The sequence below is a fragment of the Ambystoma mexicanum genome, chromosome 2p (assembly GCF_040938575.1).
Source record: "Ambystoma mexicanum isolate Mex_15411 chromosome 2p, UKY_AmexF1_1, whole genome shotgun sequence".
NCBI classification, from domain to species: domain Eukaryota; kingdom Metazoa; phylum Chordata; class Amphibia; order Caudata; family Ambystomatidae; genus Ambystoma; species Ambystoma mexicanum.
The window spans coordinates 1,231,225,637-1,231,246,100 of NC_090923.1; positions in this window are offsets into that span (position 1 = coordinate 1,231,225,637).

Consider the following 20,464-nt stretch of genomic DNA (forward strand, 5'->3'; position numbering starts at 1 on the left):
ACAAGTCCAGGTTACTCCTGAGGCCGTAGTGCCCTTAGCTCCACCAGAAAGGTATGCGGGCAACCCCCAGAAATACCAGACCTTAATGACCCAATGCCAGCTTCACTTTCTTACTAAACCAGCAGCATTCCGAACCATTCAAGCCCGGACTGCTTTTGTAATTTCCTATCTTACTGGGGACGCTGCGGCTTGGGCAAACCCTTTAGTGCATAGAGATGACAGAGTGTTGTACGAATGGGACGAATTCCAATTAGAGTTCGGCAAAATATTCAACCGGAAGGCAGCTGCCACGTGTAGGGACAGAGAGTTGCTTACCTTACGTCAAGGTAGCAAGGAGCTAGTGATCTATGTCACTCAGTTTAATAGGTTGGTAGCAGAAGCCGAGTGGCCACGCGAAAAGCAAATGTCTCTCTTTTACCTAGGGTTACATGATGAACTAAAAGATCTCATAACCCAGGTAGACCCACAGCCTCAGGATTGCCCCTCAATGATTGATCTGGTGTTAAGACTGGACCATAGGCAAGCTGAACGTCGTGGAGACAAAAGGCGTGGGGATCCGCGTCCCATAGCTAGGTTTGACCGCTTTGGGACTTCCCGTCCTCCCACATCTGTAGAAAAAGCGACGGGAGACGAGCCAATGCAGATTTGACCGGTTTGCGGTCCCCTTACTAAACAGGAGAGAGAGCGTAGACGTAAAGAAGGGCTATGTTTATACTGTGGTACCTCGGGTCACTTTGTAAAAGGGTGCCCTAATAAGCCTAAGCCGCAGGGAAACGCCTTGGCTCAGCAGTAGTAGGGGTGGTACAGTCGAGCCAGGCGGTGGAGATTACCCCAGCTGTTGGTTTCAGCAATTATGCTCCGCATGTCACATTGTCAGGTGTGTTGAGTTTTCTGGGTCAAGAGGTCAGGGTTACGTTACTTTTGGATTCGGGAGCCACCGGCAATTTTATTGATATCGTGTATGCTATCAAGCGGGACTACCTTTGTGTAGTAAACCTACTCCAGAATCCGTCTGGGCGGTCGATGGCACCACATTATGTTCTGGGTCCGTCATCCAAAGTACACAGGTAGTAACATTACGCTGTCAGCAAAATCATCTGGAAGATATCCAGTTCGATTTGATTGCTGCACCACAATTCGGGATTATCTTGGGCCTCCCTTGGTTATACAAACACAATCCTGAAATAGTGTGGTCAGAAAGCAAGGTGGGTTTTCTGTCAGAATGCTGTCTCGCACATTGTATAAAACCTGAAAAGAGACCATGTATAGCCTCAGTAGAACCCTTAGACATGAGTGCCATGCCCGCCGAGTATGCAGAATATGTTGATGTGTTTAGCAAACAAGCTGCAGAAACCCTGCCACCTCACCGGCCATTCGATTGCCGAATTGACCTAGAGCCTGGAGCGGTCTTACCCTGCAGCAGGTTGTATGCGCACACTGAAGATGAAACAAAGCATCTAAAAGAATATATCGACAATAATCTGCAAAGCGGGTTTATCAGACACTCTAATTCCCCAGTCTCCTCGCCTCTATTCTTCATACCAAAGAAGACCGGAGATCTGAGAACGTGTATCGATTATCGCGGAATTAATCGGATTACGATAAAAAATCGGTACCCTTTACCGTTAATCCCAGTCTTACTAGATCAAGTGCGGAAGGCGACCATTTACACCAAATTGGATCTCCGGGGGGCATATCATCTGGTACGAGTACGGGCTGGGGATGAATGGAAAACAGCGTTCTGGACTAAGTTTGGCCTGTATGAGTATCAGGTGATGCCGTTTGGCCTGTGCAACGCCCCAGCTGCCTTTCAGCACTTCTTGGATGAAGTGCTACGTGAATATCTAGATATCTTTGTGGTCGTATACATCGACGATATCTTGATTTACTCGCAAGACAAACACGAACATGTCAAACACGTCAAGGCAGTACTCCAACGTTTGCAAGAACACGGTTTGTTTGCGAAACTGGAAAAGTGTGAATTTCACTGTACTACTGTGGAATTTCTGGGGTACTTTTTAACTCCGTCTGGGGTACAAATGGACCAACGAAAAGTACAAACAATCCTAGATTGGCCAGCGCCCAAGTCAGTGAAGGAAGTGCAATCCTTCCTAGGCTTTGCCAATTTCTATCGGCGGTTTATCCGAAACTTCTCGGAGTTGGTGACCGCCATCACTTCCTTACTCAAAAAGGGACGCACCTATCTGTGGAACGAAGCCGCCGAACAAGGCTTTCAGCAGTTAAAACAGGCCTTCACGTCTGCCCCGGTGCTAAAACATCCCGACCTTGCTCAGCCCTTTGTGGTCGAGACAGATGCCTCCAGCTACGCCATCAGTGCAGTTCTTTCACAACGAGATGTGCAGACAGGGATGCTCCATCCCGTGGCTTACTATTCCCACAAATTACTCCCTGCCGAAGCTAATTACACCATAGCTGATCGGGAACTATTAGCAGTGAAGGCGGCCTTTGAGGAATGGAGACATTACCTCATGGGGGCTCATCATACCGTGACTGTGATCACAGATCATCGGAACCTACAGTTCATCAAAACTGCTAAGACACTCAGTCCATGCCAATTACGTTGGGCGTTATTCTTTGCCGATTATGATTTTCTTATTACCTATCGGCCAGGAGCAGATAATAAGAAAGCAGATATCTTGTCTCGATACCCTGATTCTGACAATAAGGAAACTATAGAAAGTCGGCCTATTGTGCCCCCTCCGCAAATTATTGGGGTAGTCGGACGCCCTAATATATTTGAAGATGTACAAGCAGCCATGACTACACAAGAGTTGCAAGATTGGTTTGGGAAGGGATTGCAACATTCTTTGGTGAATGGTCTCCCTTATAATGCGAAAGCATTATATCTGCCCACAGATGTGCTTTGAAAGGAAGTTATGCAATGGTGCCATGATGCCACTACCGCAGGCCACCCAGGTGTAGCCAAAACCCAACGGAATGTGGCTCGGCATTTTTGGTGGCCTACATTGTTTCGGGATGTGCGCAAATACGTGACAGAATGCAACGTTTGTGGGAGGAAAAAGTCCAGCCATCACAAACCGGCGGGGTTACTACAACCCTTACCAACTCCTCCTACCCCGTGGCACACCGTTACCATGGATTTAATTGTGGACCTACCACCTGTCCAAAAATTCACTTCCATTCTGGTAGTGGTTGACTCACTCACAAAAATGGGTCACTTTGTTCCATGTAAAGGTGTACCCACAGCTGGGGAATTAGCAGAACTCTTCTTACAAAATGTAGTGCGGCTGCATGGCCTTCCAACACGAGTAATTACTGATTGCGGCCCACAATTCACCTCCCGCTTCTGGCGCGCTTTTTGCCAGTTAATCGGTATGGAAGTAAATTTATCCTCGGGATACCACCCAGAAACCGATGGACAAACCGAGAGGTTAAACCAGGGCCTGGAGCAGTATCTGCGCTGCTATACTGCAGACACCGAAACGTCATGGGTGCAGTATGTATGGCTAGCAGAAATCGCATACGATAACGCTCTTCATAGTTCCACAAAACATACCCCATTTTTTGGGGTCTATGGTTTCCACCCTAGGGTTTTGCCCACAGCTCCCAGTCCGTCCCTGGAAGATATACCCACACTCAGGGGGCAACATGTTTATGCGAAACAAGTCTGGTCTAGTATACAAAAGAATTTGGATGCTGCAAAGCAATCATACAAACATTACGCCGATTTGAAAAGAAGACAAAGCCCTCCATATAAACAAGGGGATCACGTTGGGCTATTCACACGCAATATTCGAATGTCCAGTCCACGTAAATTGCAACCACGATATCTGGGTCCCTTTACCATCTCTGCAGTGATTAATCCGGTGGCAGTAAAGCTAGCCTTGCCAAAACAAATGAAGATTCACCCCACCTTTCATGTGTCTTTATTAAAACCAGCACCCTCCACTGTCCCTACTGAAAGCCACCTCCAATACTGTGAAAACAGAAAAATAATATGAGGCCGGGAAGCCCAAAAGGAAACACACCAACACAGGTTACAAAAGAAACATACAAGTACTTTATTTCAAGCTACAACAGTTACCAAGTCAACTGACAAACGGATAGCTATTCGGCTCTCAGTATAACATAACGAACTTCAACGAGGGTTCGATGGGTTCAGTGAGAGACCGCACATTGGAATACCCGGGCCATTTATACAATTTGTCCAGCCCTTGGCCAACCCTCTTGCGGGTTAACCATTCTGTGAAATACAATACTGGTCTAGGGTTCCTTGCCAGGTCAACCTTTAATATATGCATTTTTGATTAGTTTCGCTGATATAAGTAGTACATTTACATATAGGTCAACAGTAGGACAAGGTCTCAGTTCACGACCCCGACAAGTAGCCTGCAGGCATATTAATCATTCAGCTGTGCGGAGGTCACAACGGCCAGAATCTATTCGAAATGTCATTTGGCCTCCATTTTGATGTTCAGGGTGACTTCTACATAACAAGAGAACCTAAAATGGCGGCTTGATTCAAGATGGCGGCTTACATTGATTTCTCTGAGGTCAAGACCTTGCCGTGGAGTTTGTTCGCGCATGATGTTTAGACAACATGGCGGAGGCCAATATACATATAACTATTACAATAGGAGGCATAATATTATTTCTATTCCGACAAACCCTCCTTTTGGCCTATGCCAAGTGCTAGGACTATTTCTGATGTCTTTGCAAATAACTCCATGCATTGTCGTCCATACATCCTGAATCGTTATCTGTAATATCTATAGCCATTAGGTCGTTCACCAGAACCTCTTGCAACACGTACTCTTTAGATGCTGTATCTGGGCCATACACTTTATGTCCTATCGTGCTCACCGCCTGAGCGCAACATCCCCCTAGCATTGCACATATACTAGGTAGACATTGGATACAGCAACTAAGGAACAGCAGAATCCCCAAAATAACCAGTATGACAGAAAGCACCTTCCAACCCCAGGATCGTAAGGAGTCCCAGAACCAAGTACTAAGACTCCAATCTCCCACAGGAACATGCACTTCTGAACTAAGGACGTGCAAGTTCTGTATTGCCTTGAAAATTGTCGGGGAAGAATCTGGTACGAAAACACAACAAGCGGACCCCACTAATTTGCATACTCCACCACGCTCTGCCAGAATGACATCTAACGCCATCCGTTTTTGGAGCACTACCAATCTTATTGCTTTCTGTTCCAGTGTCATATTATAGAGTATATCCGTGGTCCGGTTGATGGTTCTCTCCAGTACTCTTGCTAGCCCCCTAATATTTTCAGAATTTGCTATTTGTCCCCAAAATGGCACAACTGATTTTGCTATATCTCCCAAGATTTGCCCAGGGGTATCTCCATTCTCGTCCCGCCATGGACGAGCCTTAGAAACTTCCAATGTACTAGCTATAAATACCCCAGGTAACAGGATCCCTAAATAACAGGTTCCCTGCCAATCCTTGGGCAACCAGTGAAATGCTGTACTACCGCAAACGAAATAGACAGGCCCCCCTACATACAAAGGCCTGTTCTCCCCGGTCAAATTTACAACATTCGCGCAACCTTCAAAATCTCCCATTGACCGGGTGCCATTCCTTTGTACACAGAAGGGAACTGAATCGGGGCTATGGTTAATAGAGTAGGAAGGAGGCACGGCATCCTTATTGCCTATCGGAGCCATTTTAAAGGAAATTAGAGTTTGGAAAGGAAGAGACAGTTTATCAGATGGCCTAATAGCAGCAACATTAGACTTACTTCTATTTGCAAAAAGCGAGCATCCCAGGGGAGTCAATACACATTTCTCAAAATCATTTAAATTAGTTCCATCAAAGTTCCCTGAGATGCTATCATTCCAACGGCCAAAGAATAGTGCTCTAAGAGAGGCATAGCAAGCAGTCGTTAAAGGTAAAGGGTGAATATACCATCCTAGCCCCTTGTTCCCATGTTGCGGTAAATGGGTGCAGATCCAGCAGTTGCTCTTATTAAAAATGGCATGCGTCAAATTCATTATTATCATTAAAGTGTTATTGTGATACTTTAGTCTATGCTGGGAGTCCCTAGGTGACAAAGTATGAAGGTGTACAGAGGGAGTCAGAGCAGTAGGTATAATTTCAATTGGTAACAGAGGCTCTAGAGGATACATTTCTTCAAAGTACCAGAGTCCCACGGCAGTGACTATACAAATCCCAATTATTATCATCACAACACAGCAATACGTTTTCGGGGCCCAGGCACATTGTTCATTGTCCGAGTTGGTCACCCCCTCATTTACAAGTCCAATACGAGCAGTAGCGGTGGAGGTGGCAGACATCGTAGTTTTTCAATCGACGACCCCAATGTTCGTTGCTGGCGACACTACGGTCGCGCGACTTCTTAGTCCTTCCCCAACCCTAGCCAGCAGAATTCTTTATTTTTTTTTTTAATTTTCCTTTGTAAGAACAAAAACTCTCAATGACTCTTTTCTTTTCCAGATGCACAGGCAAAACCCGTGCCGTAGTTCTATTTTCTTCGTCGAAGGTCGTACCTGGTGGTTCCCGGTACTGCTTGATCTGGAAATAAGGTAATGTCACTTCCTGAGGGAAGCAGCGTATCAGAGGCGGCAGAAGTCGCAGAACTTGAAACAACGTTTTCCGGAAGTGACTTTTCCGAAGAGTGCGGAGACAAAATGGACGGTTCCCCAAGCTCCACGGGCTCAGAGAGATTCTCCGACATACTCACAGCGCTATTTGCTACTCCAGGATCAGAGTTTGTAGCATCAGCAAGGGGTTCTGCTTCTTCTGTAACGTGTGGGGTCGGGTGAGGAAGTTTCTTGACATGCGTCGCGTGGATCCAATGCTTCTTTCCAGCCACCCGCACTGCTGTCTGGGTGACCAACAGCACCTGGTAGGGTCCCCGCCAGCGAGGCGCGAGGCAGGAAGACCTTTCGTAGGCCTTCACCAGGACCCAACTTCCAGGCTGAATATTGTGTCCTGGGCCCGTAAACCGTACAGGTAAAGCTGATCGAACCTGATGATAAATGAAATACAGATTTCTAGTCAACTGGTTACAATAGTCTGCAAGCAATACATTTTCAACATCTCTCAGCGCTTTAGGCTTTGGAAGACCCCAAATATAAGCAGGCCTCCCCATCACCACCTCGAATGGAGAGAGCCCAGTCTTAGTTTTAGGTGTGGTACGCATGGCTAACAACACAATAGGTAAGGCGTCCGGCCATTTCAGTTTGGTGCCGGCGCATGTTTTCGCAAGCTTATTCTTTAGGATACTGTTATGTCTCTCTACCAACCCAGTGCTTTGAGGATGTCTAGCCGAATGAAATTGTTTTTCGATGTGTAATGCTGTGCATATCTGCAATATTACTGCTGCAACAAAATGTGGACCATTGTCCGAACAAATGACTCTTGGCAACCCAAATCGTGGGAAGAACTCCTTTACAATAGTCTTCACAGTGGTCATGGCAGTAGCATCCTTAACGGGGAAAGCCTCAACCCATTTACTAAAGGCACAAATGATCACAAGGACGTATTTTAGATTGTTACACCGTTCCATCTCAATAAAATCAAAGTGGATGACCTCGAAGGGGACAGAAGGAGGCCCAAAACTACCCCTTGGAGTTGCTGTCCCCTTCCCCACATTGTGCTGCAAGCAAATCATGCAATTTTGGACATAATGCTGAGCGATTTTCAAAATTTTATCATTTACCCAGACTTTTTCTAACATTTTCGTGATCTGCTGAGCACACATATGCGTAGGACCGTGTGCCATCGTAACCATCGTCAGCACATATGAATTAGGGAGCAACCATTTTCCTTCAGATGTGTACACCCAACACCCATCTTCATCAAGTTTCCCCATCCCTTCGGCCCACTTTTTAGACTCTTCTATTGTGGCATCAGCTTGGATATCTCGTACAGACCCAATACCCTCATCCATTACATAGACATCTCTTGTTTCTCTTAGAGCATACATGTCTGTGCTAAGGTCTGTGGCTGTTTGCCTGGCTATCTGGTCAGCAAAAGTGTTCCCTTTCCCCACATCATCTATGACCTTACGATGCGCAGCGCATTTCATGATCGCCAACTGACTAGGGAGCGCGAGTGCCGAGAGCAATTGCACTATCAGGGGGCCATGCTGAATCTTGGTCCCATGTGAGGTTAGGAACCCTCTTTCTGACCAGAGCCTCCCAAAGTTGTGAGCCACCCCAAAGGCATACTGGCTATCAGTATATATATTTACTGTACGCCCTTCGGAGAGTTCATAAGCTCGGGTCAACGCTATAATCTCTGCGGCCTGCGCGGAGTTGTGCGGCATTCTCTTAGTTTCAACAACCGTACTCAATGTAGTGACTGCATAAGCAGCTGTAGATGTACCATCCGGAAGTTTGAAGCAGAAGCCATCACAAAACAGCTCCCCTTCCGCATTATCCAAAGGAGTATCTATAAGGTCTATCCTGCCCTTTGTTTCCTGTTCAGTAGTATACAGGCAGTCATGTGATTCTTCGTCACCGCAAACAGTATTTTGCAGGAAAGGTAGGAGTTCAGCCGGATTAAGAACACAACACCTTCTAATTTGAATGTGAGGGGCAAACAAAGTCAATTCATACCTCGTCAGCCGTGCAGAGGTGAGGTGCTGTGTTTGGGTTTTATTCAATAGGACATCTACAGAGTGAGTTACCATTAGGGTTAAATCATGGCCTAGGACCATTCCCTCACTCAGTTTTACAGACGCGACAGCAGCAGTGACGGCTCGCAAACATTTTGGCAAAGCGCATGCGACAGGATCAAGGGCGGAAGAGTAGTAGCCGCACGGTCTATTCTTCCCTCCGTGTTCCTGTGTTAATACAGCCAAAGCACATCCATCACACTCATGTACAAACAACACAAAGGCCTTATTGTAATTTGGAGTACCCAGAACCGGTGCAGAGCATAACGCGGTTTTGAGAAGCTCAAATGATCGTTGATGTTCCGACTTCCATGGCAGCAGTGAAGAAATGCCCTTCTTCGTCAAGGCCAACAACGGTTTTATCACTAGTGAAAAGTTCGGGATCCACAGCCTACAGTAAGAAGCCATGCCTATTAAGGCTCTGACTTCCTTCTGTGTATTTGGGACAGACATGCCAGAAATGTGTTTTATTCTTTCAGGTGTCAATCTTCTCCCCTCCTTTGACAGGAGATAGCCTAGATAGGCGACCTCCTGACAACAATATTGAAATTTCTTAAGCGAAGCTTTATGACCATGTTCAGCCAAATGAATAAGCAACAATACAGTGCCTTCTTTACAAGCACTTTCAGAATCTGCAGCTAAAAGCTAGTCATCGACATACTGAAGCAGTGTACAAGTAGATGGCAATTCAAGGGTGTCAAGCTGCTCTTTCAAAGCCCTACTATAAATGCTCGGACTTTCAGTATAACCTTGAGGTGCACGAGTAAATGTGAACGAGCGTCCCCCCAAGGTGAACGCAAACAAATATCTACTATCCTTGTGTATAGGAATACTGAAGAAAGCATTCTTCAGATCCACAACACTAAAGTGAGTAGCTGTAGCAGGGATCATGGTTAATATCGTTGTCACATCAGGCACAATTGGAAATTGTGGAGCGACAATTGTATTAATAGCGCGTAGATCAATTATGAAACGGAATGGGATTGCATTGTCGCCTTTCTTGTACATGGGTAAAATCGGACTGTTACATAAACTACCTGCAATCTCCTCAATCACCCCTCGATGCACAAAATCGGAAACAATACACTTCAAAGCACACTCGCCCTCAACTGAGATTTTATATTGCGGAATGCGTGGTAGTTTAACTCCATGTTTCAAAACTATTTTAACGGGTTCAATCTGTAAAACCCCGACATCATTATCGTCAACTGCCCACAAACATTCCGGGACAACGCTAAATTCAGAAGGCAATGGTCGAGTCAGAAACTGAGAACTGGGAAGTTGCTGTGGTGAAATCGTCAGTCGCACTCCGTCAGAGGAACAATGAATCACTGCATTTAATTTCTTTAACAGATTTAACCCCAGCAAATTCTCTCCACAGTTTGAAGTCAAGAGGAATGGACAGTGGTCCGTAAAGGGACCCAAAGAAACAGGTACCGGCGAAGAAACCGGACAAACAACTGGTGTGCCAGAAAACCCTACAGAAACATTAGTTTGCCCTGACAGTGGAATGTTTGGAACCCGAGAATGATCAATGGAGCACTTCTGTGCTCCAGTGTCTATCAAAAACTGATGTTTCCTATTCCCCACTAGTAGTTCAACGTAGGGACCTTTTTGACTAACGGGAATAGATGAAGGTTCCAAACCCTGCTTCGGGCAATCCTAACGAAACAAAATGTCGTCGAAAGGAAGCTCTTCAGAAAGGTAGGCGGCAGAAGGGTGATCAAATATGTTCTTTGTGTCCTCACTCGAAGTCTGATTATCCCGTGAAAAAGGTTGCTGAGGATCTTGTGAGAACTGACCTCTATCAGGGCCCCCCACTCCGAGGCGACATCTAGGTCGTCTACCCATACTCCCAAATGTGTTGTTTGACCTCTGTCGAAGGACGGGGCACTGTGCACGCCAATGACCTTCCTGGCGACAATAGGCACATTGGTTAATATTCACAGGACCCAAGGGGACGTTCCCTTGCGGAACATACTGACCTCTGGTCTGTGAATTACCTCCTCTGGGATTTCTAACAATTTGCTGTAACAATACTTTAGTCTTCAAATCTCCTCTCCTCTTCTCGACTCTATCTTTTTCATTATTGACACAGTTCTCGTAATACTGAGCCATGTGCAAAACATCGGATTGGGATTTCGCCTGCCAAGCGCTCTGAGGACATATTCTGTGACTGGATGTCAGGCAGCAATCCACGCACAAATTTGTCCACAAACAACCTTTTCCCGGACTCTGTGCCCAAGTCCTGTCCACTGAAGTCAGAGAATACCTGTTAGAATCGATTAAAGAATTCGGTGGCACCCTCAGATTTTCCTTGAACACAGGCCGTAAGCTTGTCCCAAATAATTCTTTTCTCAGGAATTATGGTTTTCAATTTTGCAACAATTCTATCAGGCAAAGTGAGTATTACCTGAGGTGGTTTCTCACCAGCTGGTCTTTCCCCATCAAGCCTAGTTATGTTAGCCCACGTATCTCCCAACCCATGCACATCATCCATTGTTCGAACCTGCTTCCATAAATCTACGAGCAGGAGTACAGGGAATAACAAGTCAATATCACTTGGGGTGAACACAGAGGACTGCAACACGGACTCTATCTCTTTGTAGAATCCTGTCGGAATATCAGGAATTGATTGTCTAATAGTGTTCACTTCCTGTCGCGAAAATGGGACGTGAACAAACTGTGATACATAATGTGCAGGAATGTTCACAGCAACTATATTATTTGCAGGATCAGCCGCAATTTCAACCTTTGGGACAAATGTCGGAGGAACCTCTCTCATAGGCAACTGAGATGTAGGTAATTCCGATCGCTTACTAAGCAACAGAGCCAGGTCGAGCGCTAAGGCAGTCGAAGAAGTGTCGGGCGAAAAAGCCCTCTTACAAATACCCAATAACTCTGTAGGACAACTAACCTTCTTCCTTACACATTCATCCTGCAGGTACTGCACCATTACCTGAATCACCTTCCTCTGCATTTCTACTGTATACTGACTATACGTGTCATACACTTCATCTGGTGGTATCGATGAATCCAAGATCCATCGAATCGCATCTTTTGTACAGATTCGTACTTCCTCAGATGCCGATTTACGACACAGAAGGAATCGTTTCTGCACATACATACTGTCGTTTTCATCATCCTCACCCCGCAATTTTTCTAAGTCCCTCCTATACTCAAATAACCTCTCGACTTGACCATGTACTTTCTCCTCAGTGTCCCTTGAAAGCGCTAGAGTATTCAGATCCCTCAACCCTTGTGGGAGATCTGCATTCTGTAATCTACCCCACATTACACATAAATGAGTCCCCAAACCTTCAATAAAAACATTTTTCTCGGGAAAATTGTCCATATTTGATAATGTGGAAAAAACATTAGCTCGATCATCTCTCTCCATACAATGCTTAGCCCATGCAAACAATTCCAGTTTATTTTCTGCAGAGACAGTATTTCGAGTGACAATCTTTGACCCCGCACCCTGATCAACTACAGTCGGTACAGAACCACTCGGGAGTGGAGGTGCGGGCAAATTCAATAGAGGTGTGACTATCTGCGCAAGGGGAAGAGGTGGTAGAGTAGGTGGAGGAACAACAACTGGAGGAATAGGAACAATAGGTTGTACAGGGGGAACAGGAATAACAGCAGGAATAACAGCAGGAATATATTCTTGACTGACTCTGAATATTTTTCCTTATAATACAACAACGCCTTTTCAGCATTCGTTTTATGACGGCGTGCATGTTTATCCCTACTTTTAAGCTGCTGCAACGCTTCTTTTTTCCAATTCTGCAAAACATCAAATGCTGCAGGTCTGGCCTTCTTCTTTAACAAGACCGATTCTATGTATTCAATACGGGGGATCTCGAAACTACCATTGATTGGCCACTGAAATTCTGAAGCATGTCTGGTTTGTCTGTGCCAAATATCATTAAATACTATACTTCCAATGCCATGCTTACAGTACATAGTACATGCCGGCGACCCCTCCTGTGGTGCCAGGCGGCTAAATTCCAAAGATTGTCGATCTCTGCGGAACAGTGCCCTAAAGCAGCTAGACAATTTCCCAGGCATTTCACAAAAAAATGGTGTTACCTGGTCAATAATTCTTTCTGCAGATACAATACGCCAAATTCAAATTGTCAGGGTTAAATTAAGAGTTGGGTCACGACTACACCTGACCAAACCTAAGGAAGACCGTACGGTTTACCAAAGAACTTACCTAACAAATTTTACCTTGTGTTTGGTGGTTTCGACAAATCTGCCCGCCTCAAAAATGGACCCTCGTCAAGATGCTGTTTCAGAGCACACGACTATCGTCCAAGGATCGGATCGTGCAGCGCTGCCGAGGTATCGCGTCTCGTTCGCTCGGGCCCGGAATATCACACTGTCCAATCCCGGTTTGATAGCCTGCGTCAACCTTCAATGATCCGGCATCAATCTTGAGGGTCTCTATTCGGGCGCCAACTGTGAAAACAGAAAAATAATATGAGTCCGGGAAGCCCAAAAGGAAACACACCAACACAGGTTACAAAAGAAACATACAAGTACTTTATTTCAATCTACAACAGTTACCAAGTCAACTGACAAACGGATAGCTATTCGGCTCTCAGCATAACATAACGAACTTCAACGAGGGTTCGATGTGTTCAGTGAGAGACCGCACATTGGAATACCCGGGCCATTTATACAATTTGCCCAGCCCTTGGCCAACCCTCTTGCGGGTTAACCATTCTGTGAAATACAATACTGGTCTAGGGTTCCTTGCCAGGTCAACCTTTAATATATGCATTTTTGATTAGTTTCGCCGATATAAGTAGTACATTTACATATAGGTCAACAGTAGGACAAGGTCTCAGTTCACTACCCGACAAGTAGCCTGCAGGCATATTAATCATTCAGCTGTGCGGAGGTCACAACGGCCAGAATCTATTCGAAATGTCATTTGGCCTCCATTTTGATGTTCAGGGTGACTTCTACATAACAAGAGAACCTAAAATGGTGGCTTGATTCAAGATGGCGGCTTACATTGATTTCTCTGAGGTCAAGACCTTGCCGTGGAGTTTGTTCGCGCATGATGTTTAGACAACGTGGCGTAGGCCAATATACATATAACTATTACAATAGGAGGCATAATATTATTTCTATTCCGACAATACTAGTCCAGGGACACCCAGAATATGAGGTTAGAGCAATCCTAAATTCTCAGCACCGAAAAAATGGTTTGTATTATTTTATTGATTAGGTGGGATATGGCCCTGAGGACCGGTCTTGGGAGCCGGCCTGCAATGTGCATGCACCGAGATTGATTAAAGCCTTTCATCAAAACTACCCAAACAAACCTAAACCCAGAGCCTTCTGTGCGGGGGGGGAGTACTGTCAGGGTGCAGGCATTGGGGTTGTGTGGTCAGGGGCCCGGAGTGAGTTGTGGACGTGGTCCATGCGTGGGGATCCACAAAAAACCCCTACAAAAACGAATTAGGCCTTATAGAAGGCTTTTGTGCCCCCTCTGCAGGAACAAGGACCTGCAAACTACGCTACCCAGCAGGCTCTGGGCCAGAAACTACAAAACCCCACCCACGTTGGGTGGAGCACGCTCGCACATGCGCACGCGCAGAACAGCACGGGGCTTGTGCTTATACTCCCGAGCAAAGAGGACGTGTATTCCGGAGCTCCGAGGAAGGGGACGCACGCGAGGGGCCACACCCCAGCCAGCCTTCAACCGGGCCCCTCATACGCCTGAGATAAGTACCGCAAGCGCAGGGGAGCTTAAGCATATGCTGGGAAACACGCTTCATCGCCAGCGAGCCGCGTTTAGAAGACGATCAGCCAGGAATCTCCCACCCGAAGCGGGGCACACGCAAGGGGGCACCGCCCATACTCTTGAGTCCTCTTGCTCTGTATATCATATCATTCACATGCACAATTAGCCATGTGCGCCACCTAAGAGAACCGCAATTGGGAAGGCGGCGTGACTTGTACTGAAGTCGCACTGCGCCACGTGCGGCTAGCTGCACGTTTCCATTTAGTCTACGTGTGTTTATTAACACGTGGAGTCGTGTTTAGTGCGGAGCCACGTGCGGCTTAACCGCATATCAGGGCTAAACCCATTCAAGGGGGCATACGACTTAGTACGTGACAGCTCAGAGACGAGTGGGGGTTGCATGAGGAAATGTCATTTACCCACTGAATGCACCATGTTGTGTGTGTGAGGAAACACCCACAAGGTAATAACTCAAAACGCTCTTTGCAGCATTTATCTGCTCCGGAGACCGGACCTGAGAGTGCGCATGCAGGAGGCCAGCACTCAAAACCAGAGATAAGTCCTTTTGCTCTCGTTGCCTCATTGATGACAGACTGTAATGTGGGCATGTAATGTGTATACTGGTTTTGGTGAGCATGTTTATTTGTTGGTATCGTGTTTAACCATACTCCCCCAGTCCTATCCACCTTCCCTCTCCTCTCCCTCTTTCCGGTTATCCTGAAAACCTGTAGCTATCCAACCAACGATTCCCTAACCCTCTTTCCCCGCCAGGGTCTTGGAGGCCTGTGTAAGCTGTAACTTGCAGGCACCCAGACCGCGGAGGGGGTGGTTGGTTCGTACCACTCCTGTGCTTGAAGATTGGAGCCTTACAAGCATGGTATTGGTGGTGGGGCCAGCCAAAACAATGGTATCGGAGGCGGGGCCAGCCAAAACCATGGTATTGGAGGCGGGGCCTGCCAAAACCATGGTATTGGAGGCGGGGCCTGCCAAAACCATGGAACTGGAGGCGGGGCCAGCTAAAACCATGGTATTGGAGGCGGGGCCAGCCAAAACCATGGTATTGGAGGCAGGGCCAGCCAAAACCGAGGTATTGGAGGCAGGAACAGCCAAAACCATGGTATTGGAGGCGGGGCCTACCAAAACCATGGTATTGGAGGCGGGGCCAGCAAAAAGCATGGTATTGGGGGCGGGGCCAGCCATAACCATGGTATTGGAGACAGGGCCTGCCAAAACCATGATATTGGAGGCGGGGCCTGCCAAAACCATGGAACTGGAGGCGGGGCCTGCCAAAACCATGGAACTGGAGGCGGGGCCAGCTAAAACCATGGTATTGGAGGCGGGGCAATCCAAAACCATGGTATTGGAGGCGGGGCCATCCAAAACCATGGTATTGGAGGCGGGCCAGCCAAAACCATGGTATTGGAGGCAGGGCCAGCCATAACCATGGTATTGGAGGCGGGGCCAGCCAAAACCATGTTATTGGAGGCGGGGCCAGCCAAAACCATGTAACTGGAGGCGGGGCCTGCCAAAACCATGGTATTGGAGGCGGGGCCAGCCATAACCATGGTATTGGAGGCGGGGCCTGCCAAAACCACGGTATTGAAGGCGGGGCCTGCCAAAACCACGGTATTGGGGGCGGGGCCAGCCAAAACCATGGAACTGGAGGCGGGGCCAGCTAAAACCATGGTATTGGAGGCGGGGCCAGCCAAAACCATGGTATTGGAGGCAGGGCCAGCCATAACCATGGTATTGGAGGCGGGGCCTACCAAAACCATGGTATTGGAGGCGGGCCTGCCAAAATCATGGAACTGGAGGCGGGGCCAGCCAAAACCATGGTATTGGAGGCGGGGCCAGCCAAAACCATGGTATTGGAGGCGGGGCCAGCCATAACCATGGTATTGGAGGCGGGGCCAGCCAAAACCATGTTACTGGAGGCGGGGCCAGCCAAAACCATGTTATTGGAGGCGGGGCCAGCTAAAACCATGGTATTGGGGGCAGGGCCTACCAAAACGATGGTATTGGAGGCGGGGTCATCCAAAACCATGGTATTGGAGGCGGGGCCATCCAAAACCATGGTATTGGAGGCAGGGCCTGCCAAAACCATGGAACTGGAGCCGGGGCTAGCCAAAACCATGGTATTGGAGGCGGTGCCTGCCAAAACCATGGAACTAGAGGCGGGGCCAGCTAAAACCATGGTATTGGAGGCGGGGCCTACCAAAACCATGGTATTGGAGGCGGGGCCAGCCAAAACCATGGTATTGGAGGCGGGGCCAGCCATAACCATGATATTGGAGGTGGGGCCAGCCAAAACCATGTTATTGGAGGCGGGGCCAGCCAAAACCATGGAACTGGAGGCAAGGCCAGCTAAAACCATGGTATTGGAGGCGGGGCCAGCCAAAACCATGATATTGGAGGCGGGGCCTGCCAAAACCATGGAACTGGAGGCGGGGCCTGCCAAAACCATGGAACTGGAGGCGGGGCCAGCTAAAACCATGGTATTGGAGGCGGGGCCATCCAAAACCATGGTATTGGAGGCGGGGCCATCCAAAACCATGGTATTGGAGGTGGGCCAGCCAAAACCATGGTATTGGAGGCAGGGCCAGCCATAACCATGGTATTGGAGGCGGGGCCAGCCAAAACCATGTTATTGGAGGCGGGGCCAGCCAAAACCATGTAACTGGAGGCGGGGCCTGCCAAAACCATGGTATTGGAGGCGGGGCCAGCCAAAACCACGGTATTGAAGGCGGGGCCTGCCAAAACCACGGTATTGGGGGCGGGGCCAGCCAAAACCATGGAACTGGAGGCGGGGCCAGCTAAAACCATGGTATTGGAGGCGAGGCCAGCCAAAACCATGGTATTGGAGGCAGGGCCAGCCATAACCATGGTATTGGAGGCGGGGCCTACCAAAACCATGGTATTGGAGGCGGGCCTGCCAAAATCATGGAACTGGAGGCGGGGCCAGCCAAAACCATGGTATTGGAGGCGGGGCCAGCCAAAACCATGGTATTGGAGGCGGGGCCAGCCATAACCATGGTATTGGAGGCGGGGCCAGCCAAAACCATGTTATTGGAGGCGGGGCCAGCCAAAACCATGTTATTGGAGGCGGGGCCAGCTAAAACCATGGTATTGGGGGCAGGGCCTACCAAAACGATGGTATTGGAGGCGGGGTCATCCAAAACCATGGTATTGGAGGCGGGGCCATCCAAAACCATGGTATTGGAGGCAGGGCCTGCCAAAACCATGGAACTGGAGCCGGGGCTAGCCAAAACCATGATATTGGAGGCGGGGCCTGCCAAAACCATGGAACTGGAGGCGGGGCCTGCCAAAACCATGGAACTAGAGGCGGGGCCAGCTAAAACCATGGTATTGGAGGCGGGGCCTACCAAAACCATGGTATTGGAGGCGGGGCCAGCCAAAACCATGGTATTGGAGGCGGGGCCAGCCATAACCATGATATTGGAGGTGGGGCCAGCCAAAACCATGTTATTGGAGGCGGGGCCAGCCAAAACCATGGAACTGGAGGCAAGGCCAGCTAAAACCATGGTATTGGAGGCGGGGCCAGCCAAAACCATGATATTGGAGGCGGGGCCAGCCATAACCATGGTATTGGAGGCGGGGCCTGCCAAAAACCATGGTATTGGAGGCGGGGCCAGCCATAACCATGGTATTGGAGGCGGGGCCAGCCATAACAATGGTATTGGAGGCGGGGCCTGCCAAAACCATGGAACTGGAGGTGGGGCCAGCTAAAACCATGGTATTGGAGCCGGGACCTACCAAAACCATGGTATTGGAGGTGGGGCCATCCAAAACCATGGTATTGGAGGCGGAGGCCAGCCAAAACCATGGTATTGGAGGCGGGGCCTACCAAAACCATGGTATTGGAGGCGGGGCCAGCCAAAACCATGGTATTGGAGGCGGGGCCAGCCATAACCATGATATTGGAGGTGGGGCCAGCCAAAACCATGTTATTGGAGGCGGGGCCAGCCAAAACCATGGAACTGGAGGCAAGGCCAGCTAAAACCATGGTATTGGAGGCGGGGCCAGCCAAAACCATGATATTGGAGGCGGGGCCTGCCAAAACCATGGAACTGGAGGCGGGGCCTGCCAAAACCATGGAACTGGAGGCGGGGCCAGCTAAAACCATGGTATTGGAGGCGGGGCCATCCAAAACCATGGTATTGGAGGCGGGGCCATCCAAAACCATGGTATTGGAGGTGGGCCAGCCAAAACCATGGTATTGGAGGCAGGGCCAGCCATAACCATGGTATTGGAGGCGGGGCCAGCCAAAACCATGTTATTGGAGGCGGGGCCAGCCAAAACCATGTAACTGGAGGCGGGGCCTGCCAAAACCATGGTATTGGAGGCGGGGCCAGCCAAAACCACGGTATTGAAGGCGGGGCCTGCCAAAACCACGGTATTGGGGGCGGGGCCAGCCAAAACCATGGAACTGGAGGCGGGGCCAGCTAAAACCATGGTATTGGAGGCGAGGCCAGCCAAAACCATGGTATTGGAGGCAGGGCCAGCCATAACCATGGTATTGGAGGCGGGGCCTACCAAAACCATGGTATTGGAGGCGGGCCTGCCAAAATCATGGAACTGGAGGCGGGGCCAGCCAAAACCATGGTATTGGAGGCGGGGCCAGCCAAAACCATGGTATTGGAGGCGGGGCCAGCCATAACCATGGTATTGGAGGCGGGGCCAGCCAAAACCATGTTATTGGAGGCGGGGCCAGCCAAAACCATGTTATTGGAGGCGGGGCCAGCTAAAACCATGGTATTGGGGGCAGGGCCTACCAAAACGATGGTATTGGAGGCGGGGTCATCCAAAACCATGGTATTGGAGGCGGGGCCATCCAAAACCATGGTATTGGAGGCAGGGCCTGCCAAAACCATGGAACTGGAGCCGGGGCTAGCCAAAACCATGATATTGGAGGCGGGGCCTGCCAAAACCATGGAACTGGAGGCGGGGCCTGCCAAAACCATGGAACTAGAGGCGGGGCCAGCTAAAACCATGGTATTGGAGGCGGGGCCTACCAAAACCATGGTATTGGAGGCGGGGCCAGCCAAAACCATGGTATTGGAGGCGGGGCCAGCCATAACCATGATATTGGAGGTGGGGCCAGCCAAAACCATGTTATTGGAGGCGGGGCCAGCCAAAACCATGGAACTGGAGGCAAGGCCAGCTAAAACCATGGTATTGGAGGCGGGGCCAGCCAAAACCATGATATTGGAGGCGGGGCCAGCCATAACCATGGTATTGGAGGCGGGGCCTGCCAAAAACCATGGTATTGGAGGCGGGGCCAGCCATAACCATGGTATTGGAGGCGGGGCCAGCCATAACAATGGTATTGGAGGCGGGGCCTGCCAAAACCATGGAACTGGAGGTGGGGCCAGCTAAAACCATGGTATTGGAGCCGGGACCTACCAAAACCATGGTATTGGAGGTGGGGCCATCCAAAACCATGGTATTGGAGGCGGAGGCCAGCCAAAACCATGGTATTGGGGCGGGACCTGCCAAAACCATGGTATTGGAGGCGGGGTCAGCCAAAACCATGGTATTGGAGGCGGGGCCTGCCAAAACCATGGTATTGGAGGCCGGGCCAGCCAAAACCATGGTATTGGAGGCGGGGCCTACCAAAACCATGGTATTGGAGGCGGGGCCAGCCAAAACCATGTTATTGGAGGCGGGGCCAGCCAAAACCATGGTATTGGAGGCGGGGCCTGCCAAAACCATGGTATTGGAGGCGGGGCCTGCCAAAACCATGGAATTGGAGGCGGGGCCAGCCATAACCATGATATTGGAGGCTGGGCCAGCCATAACCATGGAACTGGAGGCGGGGCCTGCCAAAACCATGGAACTGGAGACGGGGCCAGCCAAAACCATGGTACTGGAGGCGGGGCCAGCCAAAACCATGGTACTGGAGGCGGGGACAGCCAAAACCATGGTATTGGAGGCGGGGCCAGCCAAAACCATGGTACTGGAGGCGGGGCCAGCCAAAACCATGGAACTGGAGGCGGGGCCAGCTAAAACCATGGTATTGGAGGCGGGG